The sequence below is a fragment of the Hyla sarda genome, chromosome 1, assembly GCF_029499605.1.
Source record: "Hyla sarda isolate aHylSar1 chromosome 1, aHylSar1.hap1, whole genome shotgun sequence".
In the NCBI taxonomy this organism is placed as follows: domain Eukaryota; kingdom Metazoa; phylum Chordata; class Amphibia; order Anura; family Hylidae; genus Hyla; species Hyla sarda.
The window spans coordinates 118352281-118372525 of NC_079189.1; the positions used below are offsets into that span (position 1 = coordinate 118352281).

The window sequence follows — 20245 nt, forward strand, 5'->3', positions numbered from 1 at the left end:
AAAAAAATTTTATCAGCTGGAGCCAGAAAGTTATGCAGATTTGTAAATTACTTCTATTTAAAAATCTTAATCCGTCCAGTACTTCTCAGCTGCTGTATGCTACTGAGGAAGTTGTATAGTTCTTTTCAGTGCTCTCTGCTGACACATCTGTCCATGTCAGGAACTGTCCAGAGTACAAGCAAATCCCCATAGCAAACCTCTCCTGTTCTGGACGGATGTCACGATGCCGGCTGGCAGGAGGTGGATCCTCTGTGCCAGAGAGGGATTGGCGTGGACCGTGCTAGTGGACCGGTTCTAAGTCACTACTGGTTTTCACCAGAGCCCGCCGCAAAGCGGGATGGTCTTGCTGCGGCGGTAGTGACCAGGTCGTATCCACTAGCAACGGCTCAACCTCTCTGACTGCTGAAGATAGGCGCGGTACAAGGGAGTAGACAGAAGCAAAGTCGGACGTAGCAGAAGGTCGGGGGCAGGCGGCAAGGTTCGTAGTCAGGGTGGATAGCAGAAGTTCTGGTACACAGGCTTAGGACACACAAAACGCTTTCACTAGGCACAAGGGCAACAAGATCCGGCAAGGGAGTGCAAGGGAGGAGACCAGATATAGCCAGGGAGCAGGTGGAAGCCAATTAAGCTAATTGGGCCAGGCACCAATCATTGGTGCACTGGCCCTTTAAGTCTCAGGGAGCTGGCGCGCGCGCGTCCTAGAGAGCGGAGCCGCGCGCGCCAGCACATGACAGCAGGGGACGGGAACAGGTAAGTGACCTGGGATGCGATTCGCGAGCGGGCGCGTCCCGCTGTGCGAATCGCATCCCCGACGGCCATGACAGTGCAGCGCTCCCGGTCAGCGGGACCGACCGGGGCGCTGCGGAGAGAGAGACGCCGTACGCGCTCCGGGGAGGAGCGGGGACCCGGAGCGCTAGGCGTAACAGTACCCCCCCCCCCTTAGGTCTCCCCTTCTCTTTGTCCGGTAACTGCCTCCCCTGGGATGAGGACACCGGGAAAGGATGGAGGGATTCGTCAACGGCAGGCAGAACAGCAGGAGTGGGAATGGGGAGGGAGGGCAGAGGGCGAGGCCTGGCACGGGGCAGTGTGACACCAGGACGAGGGCCATGAGGAGGCACCGAGGCTTGCCTGACTGGACTGGGAGGGGGGGAGAGGCACTTCTTAAGGCAGGCAGAGTCCATAACGACCTTAAGGAGACCGGATACAGGAGGAACCACAGGGTCACGGCAGGGAGTACTGGGAACCGGTTTAAGGCAGTCCTTGGAACAAGAGGGACCCCAACTCTTGATCTCCCCAGTGGACCAATCCAGGGTTGGGGAATGGTGTTGAAGCCAGGGTAGTCCAAGGAGAATTTCGGAAGTGCAATTGGGAAGGACCAAAAATTCAATTTTCTCGTGATGAGGTCCGATGCACATTAGGAGGGGCTCCGTGCGGTAACGCACGGTGCAATCCAACCTGGCTCCGTTGACCGCGGAAATGTGGAGTGGCTTGACAAGACGGGTCACCGGAATGCGGAATTTATTCACCAAGGACTCCCGAATAAAATTCCCAGAGGCACCAGAGTCCAGGCAGGCCACGGCTGAGAGGGAAGAGCTGGCTGAAGTAGAAATCCGTACAGGCACCGTGAGACGTGGAGAAGCCGACTTAGCATCAAGAGACGCCACACCCACGAGAGCTGGGTGCGAGCGTGCGTTTCCCAGACGTGGAGGACGGATAGGGCAATCCACCAAAAAATGTTCGGTACTGGCACAGTACAGACAAAGATTCTCTTCCTTACGGCGATTCCTCTCTTCCAGGGTCAGGCGAGACCGATCCACTTGCATGGCCTCCTCGGCGGGAGGCCTAGGCGCAGATTGCAATGGAGACTGTGGGAGAGGTGTCCAGAGATCTAAGTCTTTTTCCTGGCGGAGCTCTTGATGCCTCTCAGAAAAACGCATGTCAATGCGAGTGGCTAGATGAATGAGTTCATGCAGGTTAGCAGGAGTTTCTCGTGCGGCCAGAACATCTTTAATGTTGCTGGATAGGCCTTTTTTAAAGGTCGCGCAGAGGGCCTCATTATTCCAGGATAGTTCAGAAGCAAGAGTACGGAATTGTATGGCGTACTCGCCAACGGAAGAATTACCCTGGACCAGGTTCAGCAGGGCAGTCTCAGCAGAAGAGGCTCGGGCAGGTTCCTCAAAGACACTTCGAATTTCCGAGAAGAAGGAGTGTACAGAGGCAGTGACGGGGTCATTGCGGTCCCAGAGCGGTGTGGCCCATGACAGGGCTTTTCCAGACAGAAGGCTGACTACGAAAGCCACCTTAGACCTTTCAGTAGGAAACTGGTCCGACATCATCTCCAAGTGCAGGGAACATTGCGAAAGAAAGCCACGGCAAAACTTAGAGTCCCCATTAAATTTGTCCGGCAAGGACAGGCGGAGGCTAGGAGTGGCCACTCGCTGCGGAAGGGGTGCAGGAGCTGGCGGAGGAGATGGTTGCTGCTGTAGCTGTGACTGAACTTGCTGTAGCTGTGACTGTTGCTGCTGTAGCTGCGACTGGAGTTGCTGTGTCATGGTGGTCAAGTACGACAGCTGGTGATCTTGTTGGGCGATCTGTCGGGCTTGCTGGGCGACCAGCGTAGGGAGGTCAGAGACAACTGGCAGGGGAACCTCAGCGGGATCCATGGCCGGATCTACTGTCACGATGCCGGCTGGCAGGAGGTGGATCCTCTGTGCCAGAGAGGGATTGGCGTGGACCGTGCTAGTGGACCGGTTCTAAGTCACTACTGGTTTTCACCAGAGCCCGCCGCAAAGCGGGATGGTCTTGCTGCGGCGGTAGTGACCAGGTCGTATCCACTAGCAACGGCTCAACCTCTCTGACTGCTGAAGATAGGCGCGGTACAAGGGAGTAGACAGAAGCAAAGTCGGACGTAGCAGAAGGTCGGGGGCAGGCGGCAAGGTTCGTAGTCAGGGTGGATAGCAGAAGTTCTGGTACACAGGCTTAGGACACACAAAACGCTTTCACTAGGCACAAGGGCAACAAGATCCGGCAAGGGAGTGCAAGGGAGGAGACCAGATATAGCCAGGGAGCAGGTGGAAGCCAATTAAGCTAATTGGGCCAGGCACCAATCATTGGTGCACTGGCCCTTTAAGTCTCAGGGAGCTGGCGCGCGCGCGTCCTAGAGAGCGGAGCCGCGCGCGCCAGCACATGACAGCAGGGGACGGGAACGGGTAAGTGACCTGGGATGCGATTCGCGAGCGGGCGCGTCCCGCTGTGCGAATCGCATCCCCGACGGCCATGACAGTGCAGCGCTCCCGGTCAGCGGGACCGACCGGGGCGCTGCGGAGAGAGAGACGCCGTACGCGCTCCGGGGAGGAGCGGGGACCCGGAGCGCTAGGCGTAACAACGGAGCACTGTGGTCAGACAGAAAAGAACTATACAACATCCTTTAGAGCATACAGCAGCCGATAAGTACTGGAAGGATTAAGATTTAAAAATAGAAGTAATTTACAAATCTGTTTTTACCTTTCTGCCACCAGTTGATTAGGAAAAATTTTTATTCCACCGGAAAACCCCTTTAATAAGACATAGAGCCCCTGAGTTGCACCTGCGCCCCCTACACCTAACATATGGATTTCCATATACAGTGAAGAGAAGGTTATTATATTTAGGTACAGTACATGTGAAGCAGTGATCACTGGGGCAGACTTATTTTTGGACTTTCTGCAGCACTTTATTGAAAACAATATATTTGACCACACAACAAATGTATTATATTAATACCAAAAACCAGCTGGATACATGCACTGACTTCCCATGATGTCAGAACAGACTCCACAAGACGGTCAGTCTCCTGGTGCAGATGGGAGACACTGACTTCTGCCTATGGAGCTGGCTTGTGGTGACAGGTCTCCTATGAGATGGATTTCATGTTAGAGCCCTTTAAGAGGATTGTGACCATGAAGCATCCTACCTGATTCAGCTGGGTCTGCAGTACGCGGTACGGCCACAGGTGGTGCTGTTGTCACCTCTCACGCTGGGTGGATAGCAGGTAGGTGCTGAAACCTTCCCAGAGAGAAGCAGTCAGTGCAATAGAACATTGACAGGACACAATGCAAACTGACACTCATAATAGCGCACATTACAGAGCACGGCATGCACACAGGTAACACATGGACACAGTGCCAAGACTATGCCAAGCTGTACCCGACCAGACCCACACCAGCCAGTCATACCAAGCCCCGAGCCATCGCTATGCATTATTGCAGTCCATGCAGACTTGGCATTGGCCGGTGACATGAAATATTGGGTAGTAGCAAACAAGTCAGACGGACACTTACCTCTTCCCCCGGGATATAACCAGCCTCACACCCGCAGCGGCACCGCACAGAACCGCTATGTGCACAGCACCAGGCCGAGGACCAGGACGCAGCACGCCCACCATCTGAGTCAGCGCCTCCCGCCCCTCCCATCCTGCGTCTGATTGGAGGAGACGACCGTCTGTCATGCAGTGGGCGTTCCTATGAGCTCGCTTCTTCCCGCCCTCTGTGTACTGTCACTACTTCTGGGACTGGGCTGTGCGTCCCTCTCTGCACTGTAATTACTTCTGGGACGAGGCTGTGCGTCCCCCTCTGCACTGTAATTACTTCTAGGACTGGGCTGTGTGTTCCTTTCTGTGCTGTTACTATTGCTGCCACTGGTCTCTGTCCCTCTGCGCTGTCACTGCTGGCTCTTGGACTGTCTGCCCCTCTGTGCACTGTTACTGGTCCCGGCACTGGGCTGTGTGTCCCTCTGTGCGCTGTCACTGCTGGCACTGGGCTGTCTGTCCCTCTCTGTGCTGTCACTGCTGCTGGCACTGGGCTGTCTGTCCCTCTCTGCGCTGACACTGCTGCTGGCACTGGGCTGTCTGTCCCTCTCTGCGCTGTCACTGCTGCTGGCACTGGGCTGTCTGTCCCTCTCTGTGCTGTCACTGCTGCTGGCACTGGGCTGTCTGTCCCTCTCTGTGCTGTCACTGCTGCTGGGACTGGGCTGTCTGTCCCTCTCTGTGCTGTCACTGCTGCTGGGACTGGGGTGTCTGTCCCTCTCTGTGCTGTCACTGCTGCTGGCACTGGGCTGTCTGTCCCTCTCTGTGCTGTCACTGCTGCTGGCACTGGGCTGTCTGTCCCTCTCTGTGCTGTCACTGCTGCTGGCACTGGGCTGTCTGTCCCTCTCTGTGATGTCACTGCTGCTGGCACTGGGCTGTCTATCCCTCTCTGTGCTGTCACTGCTGCTGGGACTGGGGTGTCTGTCCCTCTCTGCGCTGTCACTGCTGCTGGCACTGGGCTGTGTGTCCCTCTCTGTGCTGTCACTGCTGCTGGCACTGGGCTGTCTGTCCCTCTCTGTGCTGTCACTGCTGCTGGCACTGGGCTGTCTGTCCCTCTCTGTGCTGTCACTGCTGCTGGGACTGGGCTGTCTGTCCCTCTCTGTGCTGTCATTGCTGCTGGTACTGGGCTGTCTGTCCCTCTGTGGGCTGTCACTGCTGGGACTGGGCTGTCTGTCCCTCTCTGTGCTGTCACTGCTGCTGGCACTGGGCTGTCTGTCCCTCTGTGTACTGTCACTGCTGGCACTGGGCTGTCTGTCCCTCTGTTCGCTGTCACTGCTGGCCCTGGGCTGTCTGTCCCTCTCTGTGCTGTCACTGCTGGCCCTGGGCTGTCTGTCCCTCTGTGCGCTGTCACTGCTGCTGGCACTGGGCTGTGTGTCCTTCTCTGGTGTATATACTGCAGATGGGTTCCTGTGTATTCTGACTAGAGTTGAGCGAACTTACAGTACATTGGCTCATAGCGAACCTCGCAGCATGGATTACTTTAGTCTGCGTAAATTAGTTCAGCTTTCCAAGGGCGCTGGTTGCCTGGAAAAGTCTGGGATGACAATATTAGGTCTCCTAGGTCTGTATCCAGCTTTTTCAGGCAACTGGAGCCTTTGGAAAGCTGAACTAATTTATACAGACTAAAGTAATCAACAGCCGAGCTGCAAGGTTCGCTACGAGCCAATTTACTGTAAGTTCGCTCAACTCTAATTCTGACTAGAACACGTGAGCTCCTCAGTATATAGTGTGGTGACTGCAACCTTTACAGCACACTCCTTTATAAACCACAAATGGTGCTTCAAATTCTTGTTCTACCATAGAACGAGTATATAGAAAACATGGGTACACTAAACTTTAAATGCCACTCTCAGTAGAAAAGTATCCTGTAGATGCCTGAGTTTCTTTAGAATACAGTGTCCTAATCGGATATAATGTACGGCTGTCTATATCTAAGGTGTAATTGCTGCTAGCCACAAGATCAAATGCTGAATACAAAAAGGTCCACTTGTAGCTCCTGCAACCCCATGCTAAATATGCCGCTACCAGGTGCCATTTATAATACTAGGGTATTTGTGCCCCATTTAAAAAAATGGTCTTGGGTGCAATTGCTACCCTTGTATCCCCAATTGTTATGCTAGTTATGTCCCTGCTGAAGGGCCACTTTATTATATCATTCTGCCCTTTCATGATTGAAGCCTCCCTGTATGGAGAGTAGACCCCAGCGTGTAGTGTAAAATCAAGAAAGTTTTCTGTGGATCAGTTTAAGTGTAAACCCATATTAGATTGGAAAAATCCAATGATCTGAGCTAGTTCATATGAGGTGTGGTTATCAGTGCTGTATTAGCTGGGATATCAAAAAATGCCAGCCTTGTGGGGTTTACTCGTGCACAGGTGTATATGGAGAATGGTGTGATAGAGAGAATAAAAGTGGATATGGGTGCAGCGCATGTTACCTATCTACGACTGAGGTTTTAAGTCCCCATACCTAAGGACAAAAAATATTACATAATAAAGAAAGCAGTCCTCAAAGTGGTAGATAAACAATCAATTGTTAAAAAATGTAATAATAAAATGTTGATAATATTAGAAAACATAAAATATTGTTACAACTAAGTGAAGTAGATATACAAACAGGGCAGGATATAGCGTACTAACATACAGTTCAGAGACTGGAATCAAGATAAATGGCAGATATCAATAAATGAACAAAACTAGATATGAAACAAGTATACAGCAAAAACCAGGAGATGCAGGGGATGAACAGATGAACTGAATGTAAAACACTAAACAGGTCAAGAAACATAGAACACTGTTCACACTGGACACTGAACAAAGAGCAAACTAGACTTCCCACTTCAAACATGGAGGGACATCAATACCAAAGCCAAATAGACTACTAGGCAGTGAGCACACTCCACCGTGTGATCAAGATACTGGCCTAGAAGGAAACAGAAATATAATACACAGAACACTAGACTGAGAACAGATCATGAAAACAAACAGCAATATTACAAACCAAACTCCAAAAGGGTATGTTCACACTAAGGAATTTGGGCGGAAATCAAGCAGAAATTTTCTGCCTCAAAATATTGTTACTTTTCCACAAGAACTCACAGAGATTTTGCGAGGAAATTTGCATGGAAATCGCGTGGAATTCACGCAGAATTCTGCACGGAAATGCAGGTTTCATGCGGAGGAGGAGTATCAAGTATTTCTATTCATAATTTTTTTTTTCATGCGGAAATTCCGCACGAATTCCGCGCGGATTTCGCGCGGATTCCGCGTGGAAATGCTTCTGACTAAAAAAAAAAAAAAAATAACATTGATCTCTATGGGAGAACGATGCTGATTCTGCCTGAAAGAAAGAACATGTTCTTTCTTCAAGCGTAACAGACTTCCTCGTCAGAATTCTGCTTGAGGAAATCCCTCACTGTGAACTGAGGGGCAGAAATTCTGTACAGCTCTATGGGGATTTTCACTGCTGAATGAATTGGAGAGGAAAAAGCGAGCAGAATTACTTGTGGAAATTCCTCTCCAATTCCTCAGTGTTAACATACCCTAACATGGAGGAATACTGGTCAGGACTGTAAACAGGAATACTAGATACAGTGCACAGGTACAAGCAAGACTCACAGTGTAAACACAGACTAAAATATAACAAGTAACTAAAAGCCGAAAGATGTACTTAAAACCAAACAGACTAAAATCATTATCATAAACAGGAATCAACCATAGTTAAAACTCAGATATTAACAGACAGATTAAACAGTCATAGTCAGAATAAGAACTAATCAACAGCAAAGGTAAAGCTAATAACCAGCAGCCAGAGTATTAGCAGAGCTCGTGTTTAGAGAGCCCCATTGGCTAATAACATTGGCTAATAGCATTAACTATTCCCTAGCCAGGGAGAATGACACAGAAAACAGTTCATACATAAAAACAAAGTCTGAACAGGTCCTTAGACGGAAAAAAGAAAAAACACAAAAACGAAAACTACAATACATATGTTGCATAAAAGACAATAAAATACTGTATCAATTTGTAAACATAATATACCATGCCACAGTGATATATATTGGGATTCAATTATATCAGAAAGATGCACAAAATATACCAGAAAAGATATATAAATTAGATTAAAAATATGAATTTATGTAGTATGTATTATCAACATTTTATAATAAAATTTTTAAATAATTGATTGATAGAATACATCCAGTGAAATGGATGGCCAAAAAGTAGTTTTAGAGCTCACAGTCTAGGTTGGAGGGAGAGTTGCACAAGGCTGTATTGTGCAGTGTATCGTACAGTGATGGCCCACCTATTTTCTTGTGAATACTGACCCTTGATTACATATTGTGATCTTCAATAGTGTTGCTCGCGAATATTCGCAATACAAATTTTATTTGCGAATATCGCATATTCGCGAATATTCGCGAATATAGCACTATATATTCGTAATTACGAATATTCGTTTTTTTTTTTTTTCCCCCCACAGTACACATCACAGTGATCATCCCTCTCTACTTCCAGCTTGTGTGGTGTAAAGTAGGCTCTAATACTACTGTGTGAGACTGGCGTACAAATTTTTGCATATGCTAATTTTCGTATATGCGAATTTTCGCTCATGCAAATTTTTTATATGCTAATTTTCGCATATGCGAAAATAAAACGCGCATATTACGAATATGCAAATTTAGCGAATATATGACAAATATTTGTCCATATATTCGCAAATATACTAATCTTCAACAATGTTGCAGAACACACGGGAAGTTTCTATGCAAAGCCTTACCTCATTGTGTAACTGCTGTCCCTTGCTCTGCCTACATGCAGTTGTCTTGGTAGTGGGAAGCTTTCTTCAAGTATGTGACCAGACCTGGCCAATTTATCCACCAGCTTGGAAAGGCACTAGTTTTGTGCGCCTTCTCAAAGGAAGGTACCCCTATGTATAATGCACTGGAAAGTTTTCAAATCCTTAGATTTTTTCACATTTTGTTATGTTTTGGCCTTGTGCTAAAATGAGAAAAAATATATTTACTCCCTATAATAACTAATGATGAGAATGTGAAATAGAATTATTGAAATTTTTGCAAATTTATTTACAATGAAAAAAAAAAAATAGCATGGACAGAAGTTTTCAGTCTTCCCAATTCCTGTATGGCAAGAATAATCAATCCCTGGATCAACGTTCTGTCCATATAAATCTAATAGCGATAACCTGTATTTTTTTTTAATTTTTTTTAAGAAAACCCCCCTTCAACTTGTTTATTGAGTCAGACATCACATCATGTGGCAGAGAGTTCTATAGTCTCACTGCTCTTACAGTAAAGAATTCCTGTCTGTGATGATGGTGAAACCTTTTTTCTACATAGTACAGAGGATGCCCCCTTGTTATGGTTACCGGCCTAGAAAAATCTCTGTACTGTCCATTCATATATTTGTACTTTGGGATCAAATCGCTCCTAAGACGTCTTTTCTCCAAACGAAATCCCCCATGCTTGATAACCTTGGTACTGTAATCCTCCCATACCATTATTTATCTTTGTCCTCCCTCCTCTGCACGATTTCCAGTTCAGCCATGTCCTTCTTATATACAGGTTCCTAAATTTGGAAACAATACCCCATATGTGGTCTGCCTTATACAGGGGCAAAACTATGTTCTTGTCACTAGCTTCTATGCCTCTCTTGATACATCCCATGATTTTATTAGCCTTTGCAGCTGCTGCATGACATAATTTAGAAAGACACACCCCTGTCTATATAAGGTCTTTCAGCTTATAATGCATATCAGAGCAAAAAAAAGCTAATAATGGGAAAGAACTGCCAGTAGAGCTCAGAAACAGGATTCTGTGGATGCACAGATCTGGAGAAGGGGCAAAAAGATTTCTGCTGCAGTAAAACATTGAGTGATCTTTATGTTACCTAATTCTCTGATCATTAGTCCCTGTATCCCATGTGCATGTGCTCTCTGTACCACCTCCCCTTCTCTGCAGTTGTCATTTCAGTGCCTTTGTTTTATTATGTCCTACTGAAATTTTAAATGTTGTATATTTTGATATATGTTTGATAAAATTGAATATTTTACATAATTGGTTCTGTTGTTGGTGTATATATTGATAATGATCCAGCAACTCTACTTATATGTATACTTCCGAGCTCTACCAAAGTCACTGTACCGCTTTTTCTTGCTGGCTGTGAGGCAGGTGATACACCGTTTGTGGAGATAACTCTGGAGGAACTACGGAGGAACTCTTGGCAGACTCTCACAAACGTTCAGTACGACACAACCTTCTTTGGAAACCATGGATCAATTTCACTTCACTGATTCATATAGGACCTTGTCTTCTTCCTAACCTTACCCCATTTTATTTTAAAAATTTTAATAAAAATTTTGAATTAGAAAAAGTTACATATATGCAAAAGTGGAACTAATAAAAACGAAATATAACAGTGTAAAATAAACAGCCCTGTATATAGAAAAAGGAGAAAGTTATAGGGGTGAGTTTTTTTTAGTAGTACAGTAATAGAAAAGTGTGTAAATGTTGGTGATATTTTTATCTCATTGACTCACCGAATGTCAGCATTTACCGTAACGTGAACTACATAAAAACTTAACCCTTTTTAATTCTCCCCCCCCCCCCCCCCAATATTTTTTTTGTTGCACAATACATTGTAGGGTAAGATGAAAGGTGCAATTACAAAGTACAATTGGGCGTGCAAAAAATAAGCCCTCATATGGGTCTGTGGAAAAAAAATCTAAAAGGTATTTGGCTGTGTCCTCAAGGCCAAAATGGGATGTGTCCTGCTTTTATGGAGTTAATGAAAACCAGGTCCAGAGTGCTCAGGACCTCAGACTGGGCAGAAGGTCCACCTTAAGCACACAGCCAAGACAACACAGGAGGGGCTTAGGGACAACTATGTGATTGTCCTTTATTGGCCCAGCCAACCCAATCAAACCTCTCTGAAAAGACCTGTAAATGGCTTCCATTAATGGTCTCCATCCAACCTGACAGAGCTTGAAGGATCTACAGAAAATAATGGCTGCAAATCCCCTAAGGCTTTGTTCACACCGCCATTGTCCCACCTTCATATTTTCTCTGTTATTGCCTCCTAAAAAGGACCCTTCTAATAATGGATGAAAACTGATGCAAATGGATGCCATTTAGTGGCATGCTCTGCTCCTATGCAATGTATATACTTTGTAAACTTTCACTTTGAAATCCCCTGACAGGATCCCTGAATGGCTGGCACTGAGGAGCCATTCAGGGCTCCCGGCGGGGTTGGTTTTTAAACTACTAATGTGACCCCAAATTTATGCCCCCATGCATATTTATAATAGTTTATTGGCCCAGTGTGCATAATATTTATTCCCCCCAGTGTCCTTATTCCCTGCACCCCCCCCCCCCTGCTCCTCATCTTCTCGGAGCAGGGCAGCAGGAACCAGGGGCGGTGAATGAATGAAGCCAACATGTCCCGCATGCAGGCTTCATTCTTCATTCACCACCGCTGCCCGACATGTCCCTGCTGCTGCCCTGCTCCTTGCCCATTCAGAGCGCACCACCGGGACATGTCTATTCTCTGCTGCTCATTTCCGTCGGGTACGGAGATTAGCAGCAGAGAATATACATGTCCCAGCGGTGCGCCCTTATTGCGCACTGCTGGGATGCCCCTGCTTTGTAACTGCTGATTGCATCGGGTCTCATATGTGGGGCCCAGTGAGATAAATCCCTCAGCCCCTGTACTACTACCCCCAACATGGAACAGACTCTGTTCCATGATGGGGGTAGTAGTACAAACACTAATGTAGCCTCCCCAGGTGCCGGCAGACTCCCGCAGCTGGGGAAACTACTACTCCCATCATGGATAGCAGTCTGTTCCATGATGGGAGTAATAGTAGCAGTCCCTCAGCACTGCAGGGGTCTCTTCTGAGCATGTTCATAAGTAATAATGGTTAAAAAACGGATATTATAAATCGGGGGCAAACGGATGACATTAAAGGTTCATCTGTTTGCCATAGACTTCAATGTTAAATTTATAATATTCGTTTATATTCTGTTATTTTTGACAGGAGAAAAATACTGCATGCAATGTCTTTTCTCCCATCAAAAACAAAAAAACAAAAAAAAACGGAACAGGAAGCAAACGTGTACAAACGGGTGATAAAGGATTGTAAAAAAAAAAAAAACATTGACATCAATGGGATTATTTTACAGCCGTTTGCAACCCATTTAAAAATGATCAAACGGATTGCAGAATGGGTATTTATTAACGGGGGCAGACGGCCGTGTGAACGAGCCCAGGTGTGCAACCCTTGTGGTATCATCCCCTTAAAGAACTGAGTTAAGGTTCTGAACACTTGTGTCAATGCAATATTTTAGTTTTTTCTTTTCAATAAATTAACAAAAAATTTTAACATTCTGTTTTTGCTTTATTATTATGGGGTATTGAGTGCACAATAATGGGGGAAAACTTGAAAAAGAGAAAAGGTCTGGAAACTTTTAGAATGAACTGTAAAATGGAGCAAAGTCTAGTTAGTATGTAGAAGGTTGTGGTAATGTGAGACAAGCTGCTGTTGCTACAACTGGTTCCATTAAAAAAGCTTTTGACATGCCACGTAGACATGTCAAAGGTTTTGATCAGTTGGTGTCTCAGCGCTGAGACCCCCACCAATCTCTAGATATATCTGAAAGAAGCTTGCAGCAGCACGCTTCCCTCCTGGGCTGAATCTAGAGATCGGGTGTAGATGGAGATAAGATAAGGTCTTTGATGGTTTTATTGTGGATGGGATTCTGTTGCTTCCTATGTACTGTACAGTGATACATGGAAGCTGCAGAACACAACCTGCTTCAAGATAATTGCAAGAAATACAGATATAGAACATATTTGACAAAAATAAACTTCAGTCTTGCAATGATTTTGCCGCCCTTATAGCTTTTATGCACAGTGTATTTAGGATGAGAATAGACAGTCTTAGTGAAGAATTGTCTGCAACAGATGGGTATGGACTTGGCATTGAAAAACTGTGTGTATGTAAACTAAGGATGAGCTATTTTTCAGCATTTGTTGCATTTTATTCCCAGTACTAAGTGACATAGTTTGTCCACAAGATGTCAGCAAATAGCTGACAAATATTTCATCATATGTGGACGCCCTTTAATATTTGTGTATTTAGTCATTAAAGCAACGCTCATTGCTTACAGATGAGTGATATGATGTATACAGCTCAACCATTTCAGTATCTAATATAGATTAATGGATTGTGCCAACTTTCATCATGGCAGGATACTGACTTTACGAAAAATTGTCTTACCTTGGTTGGAGCTTTTCTAAACTGTTTTTCATGAGCTTTGAGACTAGGATGACGTTTCATACAGAATAGTGACCTGTGTTTCATTTTTTATCCTCTTAAAGGGGTACTCCGGTGAAAACCTTTTTTCTTTTAAATCAACTGGTGGCAGAAAGTTAAACATATTTGTAAATTACTTCTATTAAAAAATCTTAATCCCTCCTGTACTTATTAGCTGCTGAATACTACAGAGGAAATTCTTTTCTTTTTGGAATGCTCTCTGATGACATCACGACCACAGTTCTCTCTGCTGACGTTATTATAATAATAATAACGCTTTATTTATTGTTGTCCTTAGTGGGATTTGAACCCAAGTCCCTAGCACTGCAAGGCAGCAGTGCTAACCACTGAGCCACCATAGTGCCCTTAGCATACATCTGCTATGCATCTGCTATGCATCTACTATGCATGGTTGCTAAAATGGACAGAGATGTCAGCAGAGAGCACTGTGTTCGTGATGTCATCAGTGTTCCAAAAAGAAAGGAATTTCCTCTGTAGCATTCAGCAGCTAATAAGTACTGGAAGGATTAAGATTTTTTAATAGAAGTAATTTACAAATATGTTTAACTTTCAGCCACCAGTTGATTTAAAAGAAAAAAGGTTTTCACCGGAGTACCCCTTTAACTACACTGAAGGAACTTTTTTAAGGAGTTTATCCAGGTCATTATTGCCTTATTGTAGGGGATTCAGAAAGTTCCCCTTTGTATGCATACACAACTGCAGCTCTATTCATTGTCTATGTGAGTGCCAGAGGTAGCCAAGTACATCATGCAAACTCCCTTTGTCAGATCCATAAAAATATGGTTTGAGGTGTTTAAAGTTAAATATATTTACCCCTTAATAACTCAGCCCATTTTGACCTTAAATGGGCACTTTCATAAAAAAAATTTTTTTGCACTCCTTACGGTAATAAAAAATCTTCATAATGTACTCTGCTTAAAAAAAATTAGATTTTCTATGTTTTATTTATGTTTAAAAAAAGCTGCCACTAGGTGTCTCCCTACTTGTCCAGAGCACATTTCCCCCATCTTTTGCACAGACATTGGACTCCTGCTGGCCTGGCAGAAGTGCAAAAGTAGGAAATGCTGTGTGTGTGTGTGTGGGGGGGGGGGGGGGGGGGTGCAGCGTGCAGCCTTATCCAATCAGAGCTCATCTCACACACTATGCTATGTGTAGCAGAGTGAGGGAGGAAGTTCTCCCCTGTATGGCTTCAGATGATGTCACAGCCTGCTGGGAACACCTTCCCAATATGAGACTGAGCAGAAAATACAGAGCAATTTCTAGGTAGAAAACAAAAAAAAATAATAAAAAATAAAGGTAGGGGGTGGTTTATCATGATGGGGCAATGAACGGATTATAACATTTAACAAGATCATGGGAGGTACTCTTTAGAGAGGCACTGTCATTATGAAAAACTTTTTATATTTTCAGTACTACTGATAAGATGACTTTTTTCAATATACATTTATTTAAAAAAATGTCAATTTTACAAATATTTTTTAAATGAAAATAGCCACCACTAGGGGGTCATCTATCTTTATCTATCTCTCTTTTTGCAGACAGACTACTCTGTATTTTGCAGTATACCGGATACCAGCTGTAAAGTGTGCTGGTATCCAGTATAGATCACCACTGCACCACTACAGCCTTAAGCTGTTCCTAAACTACAACTCCCATGATGGGATAGCAAAAGCTGGGGGTACAATCTTTGTAAAATTCTGTTTTAGAGTTGTGTGTTCTCCAGCTCTTGCAAAACTACAGACAAAGGATGTGTGGGCATGCTGGGAGTTTTAATTTTGCAACAGCTAAAGGCAACACTGCTCTAACACAGTGCTTTACAAACACCATAACTCCAGCTCTTGCAAAACTAAAACTCCCATCATGCTTGAACAGCCAAATCTTTCTCTGACTCCTGAATTACAAATAAGCCGATCAGACATTCAGGAGACTGTAAAAACTGAATGACACACATAGTGAGGGTCATGTTGATTAGCATCCAGCTTTACTAGGAACAGATAAAAAATGTATGCATAAAAACTACTGTGCAGTGATTTGCAGACTGCCAGGCTGCTCCCAGACTCAGAGCAGATGAGTCATCCACAGTGAGGGAGAGAGATGGAAACGCCCCTCCACAAGGCAAGAAGACAAAGCAAGTGAGCAACATATAAATGCTATTTGTTAGCACTATGACAGATATGCTTTAACCTGTTGGGGATCAAGGGCGTAAAAGGTACACTCTTGCTCCCTGGTACTTAAGGACCAAGGGCGTACCTGTACGACCTTGGCATTTCCGGTCAGCAGCGGGATGGCTGCTGATATCTATCAGCGGCCATCCCGGCACATCGCCTAGGGGCGTCTTGTTGTGGTCTTGCCTCTGGAGGACTACAGTTTGGAGATCACTGTGCAGTGGTCTCTAAACTGTGGCCCTCCAGATCTTGCAAAACTACAACTACCAGCATGCCCAGACAGCCGTTTGCTGTAGTTTTGCATGATCGGGTGGGCCACAGTTTGGAAATCACTTTACAGTGGTCTTCAAACTGTGGCCCTCCAGATCATGCTAAACTACAACTCCCAGCATGCCTGGACATCAAACATCCAGCTGTTGCATAACTACAACTCCCAGCATGTCCTTCCACTGTCAGTACATGCTGGGAGTTATAGTTTTGCAACAGCTGGAGGCACACTGGTGGGGAAACACTGAGTTAGTCTTTTACCTAATTCGCTGTTTCCCCACCAGTGTGCTTTCAGTTGTTGCAGAACTATAACTTCCAGCATGCACGGTCTGTCACTTCATGCTGAGAGTTGTAGTTTTGCAACAGCTGGAGGTCCCCTCCCCATGTGAATGTGCAAGGTACATTGTCACGGGCGGGGGTTTACAGTGCGTTTCCCCCTGCAAGTTTAAGCTGTGAGAAATTTTCCACCACAGCTCATACTCCCAGCATTAAACTTGCTGTGAACCCCCACCCATGTGAATGTACCCTAAAAACACTACACTAGACTACACTAACACAAAATAAAATGTAAAACACTACATATACACACACCCTTACACAATTAACCTCCCCCCCCCCAATTTTGTATGCCAGTGTTTCCAAAACGCAACCTCCAGCAGTTGCAAAACAACAGCTCATTGACTGTCCAGGTATGCGGGAAAGGTTTTGCAACAGCTGGAGGCACTCTCTTTGGGAAACATTGCCACATCAGGGTCTACCCCTATGCAAATTACTAATTTAGGCCTCAAATGTGCATGGCACTCTTTCACTCCAGAGCCCTGCTGCTAAACTTTGAAGCCCTCTAATGTCTTCAATAAGTAAAACATGTAAACTCTATGATGCCAACATAAAGTAGACATATTGTATATGTGAATCAATATATAATTTATTTGGCATTTCCATTTTCCTTACAAGCAGTGAGCTTCAAGGTTAGAAAAATACAAAATTTTCAAATTTTTCCTGAAATTTGGAAATTTTTCATCAAGAAATGATGCAAGTATTTACAAAAATGTATCACTAACTTAAAGTAGAATATGTCACGAAAAAACTATCTCGAATTAAATTCATAAGTAAAAGCATCCCAAAGTTATTAATGCTTAAAGTGACAGTGGTCAGATGTGCAAAAAATACTCTGGTCCTCAAAGTGGTACTCCGCTGTTAGACATCTTATCCCCTATACAAACAATAGGGGATAAGATATCTGATCACGGAGGGGGACGCCACTGGGGACCACCACGATCTTTGGATAGGGGGTAAGGGGATAAGATGTCTAACCGCTGAGTACCCCTTTAAGGTCAAAACGGGCTTGGTCCTTAGGGGGTTAAGGACCAGAGCATTGTTTGCAAATCTGGCCTCTGTCATTTTATGCAGTAATAACTCTGAGTTCCTTTTACTTATTAATTTGGTTTGGAGATTGTTTCATGAAATATTCTACTTTAAGATGATGAAAAATTCCAAAATTTCATGAAAAATTTGAAAACTGCACCCCTCAAAGTATTTAAAAATACATTCAGAAAGTTTAACAGGAATAACAGCAAAAATTACCATAACACTGTGGCTAGCTTTTTGTGAACTGGTATTTCCTGTTTGACTTTTCTTTATATATTTTTTTTTTTACTACAAATCCCATAATTCAGTTTTCCTCCCTCCCACACATCAGCCACTCTACCCATTGAAACATAAACGAGCTGCATCCATTCAAAAGACCTGTGATTTTCAATCAGGGTGCCTACAGCTGTTGCATGCATTAGTTGCAGATTGATCTCTCTCCCACCAAGCGATCGCTTCACCCATTGAAGCAGGCAGGCTCCCTGTCATCATCTGACTAGTGAGTCAGGTCTCGGCCGCATTGCAACCTGGGAAAAATCTGAGACAACAGTCATTTTGTATGCTGTTAAAAATAAATATTGGGGGTGAAAATCTCAAAACCGTCACACACAGGTGCAGACACTATATTATGAACTACACTAACTTTACAGCCCCTGTAGCATAGTCAAATAAAAAAAATTCCTGGAATACCCCTTTAACTTTCTGGCACCAGTTTATTAAAAAAAAAAAAAAATGTTTTCCAAAGGAGCCCTTTAAGGGCTTCATTGCAAAAATACACGTTTTGTATTATTTTGTCTCAGGTCCTTGTCCAGTCAGAGAACTTCTCCTGGATGTGCCAACAGAGACCTTTCTCAGCATTGCCCATGTATGTGGAGAGAAGTTTTACAGATTTCACCACAGTGCACCCCGTGAAGATCCTTGTCAGTAAGCACATTAAATTAGGACACCAAGGATCTGAGCGAAACCACTATAGGGTGTATCTGCTAAAAACCTAAATCTGTTGACAAGGCACAAATATTAAAAAGACAGTGGCCCTCATTTACTATTCTAAACCCGACTTGTTTTGTCAGGTTTCTTTGGCGCATCTTTGTCTGCGACATGTCGCAGGCATCGTGCGCCAGTCTGCGACACAACGCAACATTTTTTCCCGACGGACCCGATGTGGATTCTCCCAAACCCGAAAAAGGGGCGTAACCTGACATTTCTGAGCTTTCCCACGTATTTATAAAGGTTTCCAACCCGAATTTGTTGAATTGTTGTGGATTTTTTCCCGACAACTCAGAGGAGTTGGAAACCAAAACCAACAAAACCCACGTGCGACAAACAGGATGCGACATATTAATAAATACCAGGGGAAAAAAGCAGTCGGGTAAGAAAGCAAGATAGACTTACAACCCGATTTTCTAAGTAAATGAGGGCCAGTAACTAGTAACCAAATCCTGTCACTCTTGAAACTAAAGTTTTACCTAAATATTGTACAAAATTCAAACAACTTTCCTAAGTATCTATATTGTATTGTACTGCTTCATTAAGTTTCCAGTTGTTCACTGAAACCCTGAGTACCAGAATTTTGTTTCTGGGATTTGTGTAAGGGGAACGGTTCCTTTGAAAAGGACATAGTGAGAACACAGAGAGACTCTGGGTTACACCTATGGGTTGTCGAGTAGAAATTTATTGTTTTACAGTTGTCCCCAGGCTGTCTAATAACATAACAAAAACTTTAACTAACCTTACTCTGCTCCCTCACAACTCTGGTATCAGCGCTCTCCATCCGCAACTGCAGAGCGTAGAGCGTAGTATGTACAGCCGGGGCAACTGACAGTGCTGCACTTCAATCACTGGCAGAGGTTTAACACTGCGGAAACAAGTGATTGGCTGGGCGGTGCTGTGACATCAATCATGTTAAGGTGCCTTTGTTTATTCTAAAAACTTGCGCTTATTTAATATTTTTTTTTACTGAAATAAAAGCTTATGGGGTATAAAAAGTATGTTCAGTGGTTATGTTCAGATCCATGTTCAAAGTTCCATCAGGGAAATTCCACCATATGATCTGAGCACCGCTAAACCGATTGAGATCAATAAAAGTGTGCTGCAAGGCAGATTTTATGAGCAGGGTCCTAGGTTATATTCACATGTTGTGGAAGTGCTGCAGATTTTAACTCAGATCTGCACTGGAAAATAATTAAAGTACCAGGTAAATCACATCCACATGCTGTGATATATTTTATACACAGAAATATCAGAATACTGTGGATTTACAAATCCGCTTCATACTCATGCTGTTATGAATTTGTCACGGCTTTTCATTACAGATTGTATTATTGTTTTTGTAGAAAAAATTTAATTCACAGTGAATCTGCAGCAAAAAAAAAAATGGTCCTTGGTCAATGTATGTCTTATTTATCAACAATCATAATGTAAGCTCCATCTGAGTGTTATATAAATGTATTCTCAATACATCAGTGTGGAATACCTCTGCACTAAATGAGCTGCAAACCATTAAGACATACAGAAGAGAATACAATACAGCTCGACATAATAATGGTAAACAACAGAGCTAATAGATAAACCCAGCAGGTGGCACAACCCTTTTAAGGAAATCATTTACTACTGAGCACCGGTGAGTTTATCTACACGATGTTACATGTTTTACCAAAAAAGGAATAAAAAAATCACCTTCAAAAACGTCTATAGCAAAACTTTGTACAATTTAGTAGACTATTAAATAAAGATACAGGGGGGCATATTCAA

The 20245-nt window shown here is 44.2% G+C and overlaps 1 protein-coding gene across 3 annotated transcripts in view; it reads right to left on the reverse strand.

Annotated features, from left to right (window-relative positions):
* Positions 1-20245, reverse strand: part of WDR17 (WD repeat domain 17) — a 198574-nt gene that overhangs the window by 121700 nt on the left and 56629 nt on the right. For 2 of the 3 annotated variants that reach the window (XM_056560637.1, XM_056560645.1), the window contains exons 1-2: positions 4320-4451; positions 3953-4044 (exon numbers count right to left, since the gene is read on the reverse strand). The exons of the other annotated variant lie outside the window; for it this stretch is intronic. The gene's annotated coding sequence lies outside the window, so the exon portion shown is untranslated. Of the gene's footprint in view, positions 1-3952; positions 4045-4319; positions 4452-20245 lie in introns of those variants that run through there. 3 annotated transcript variants of the gene reach the window in all.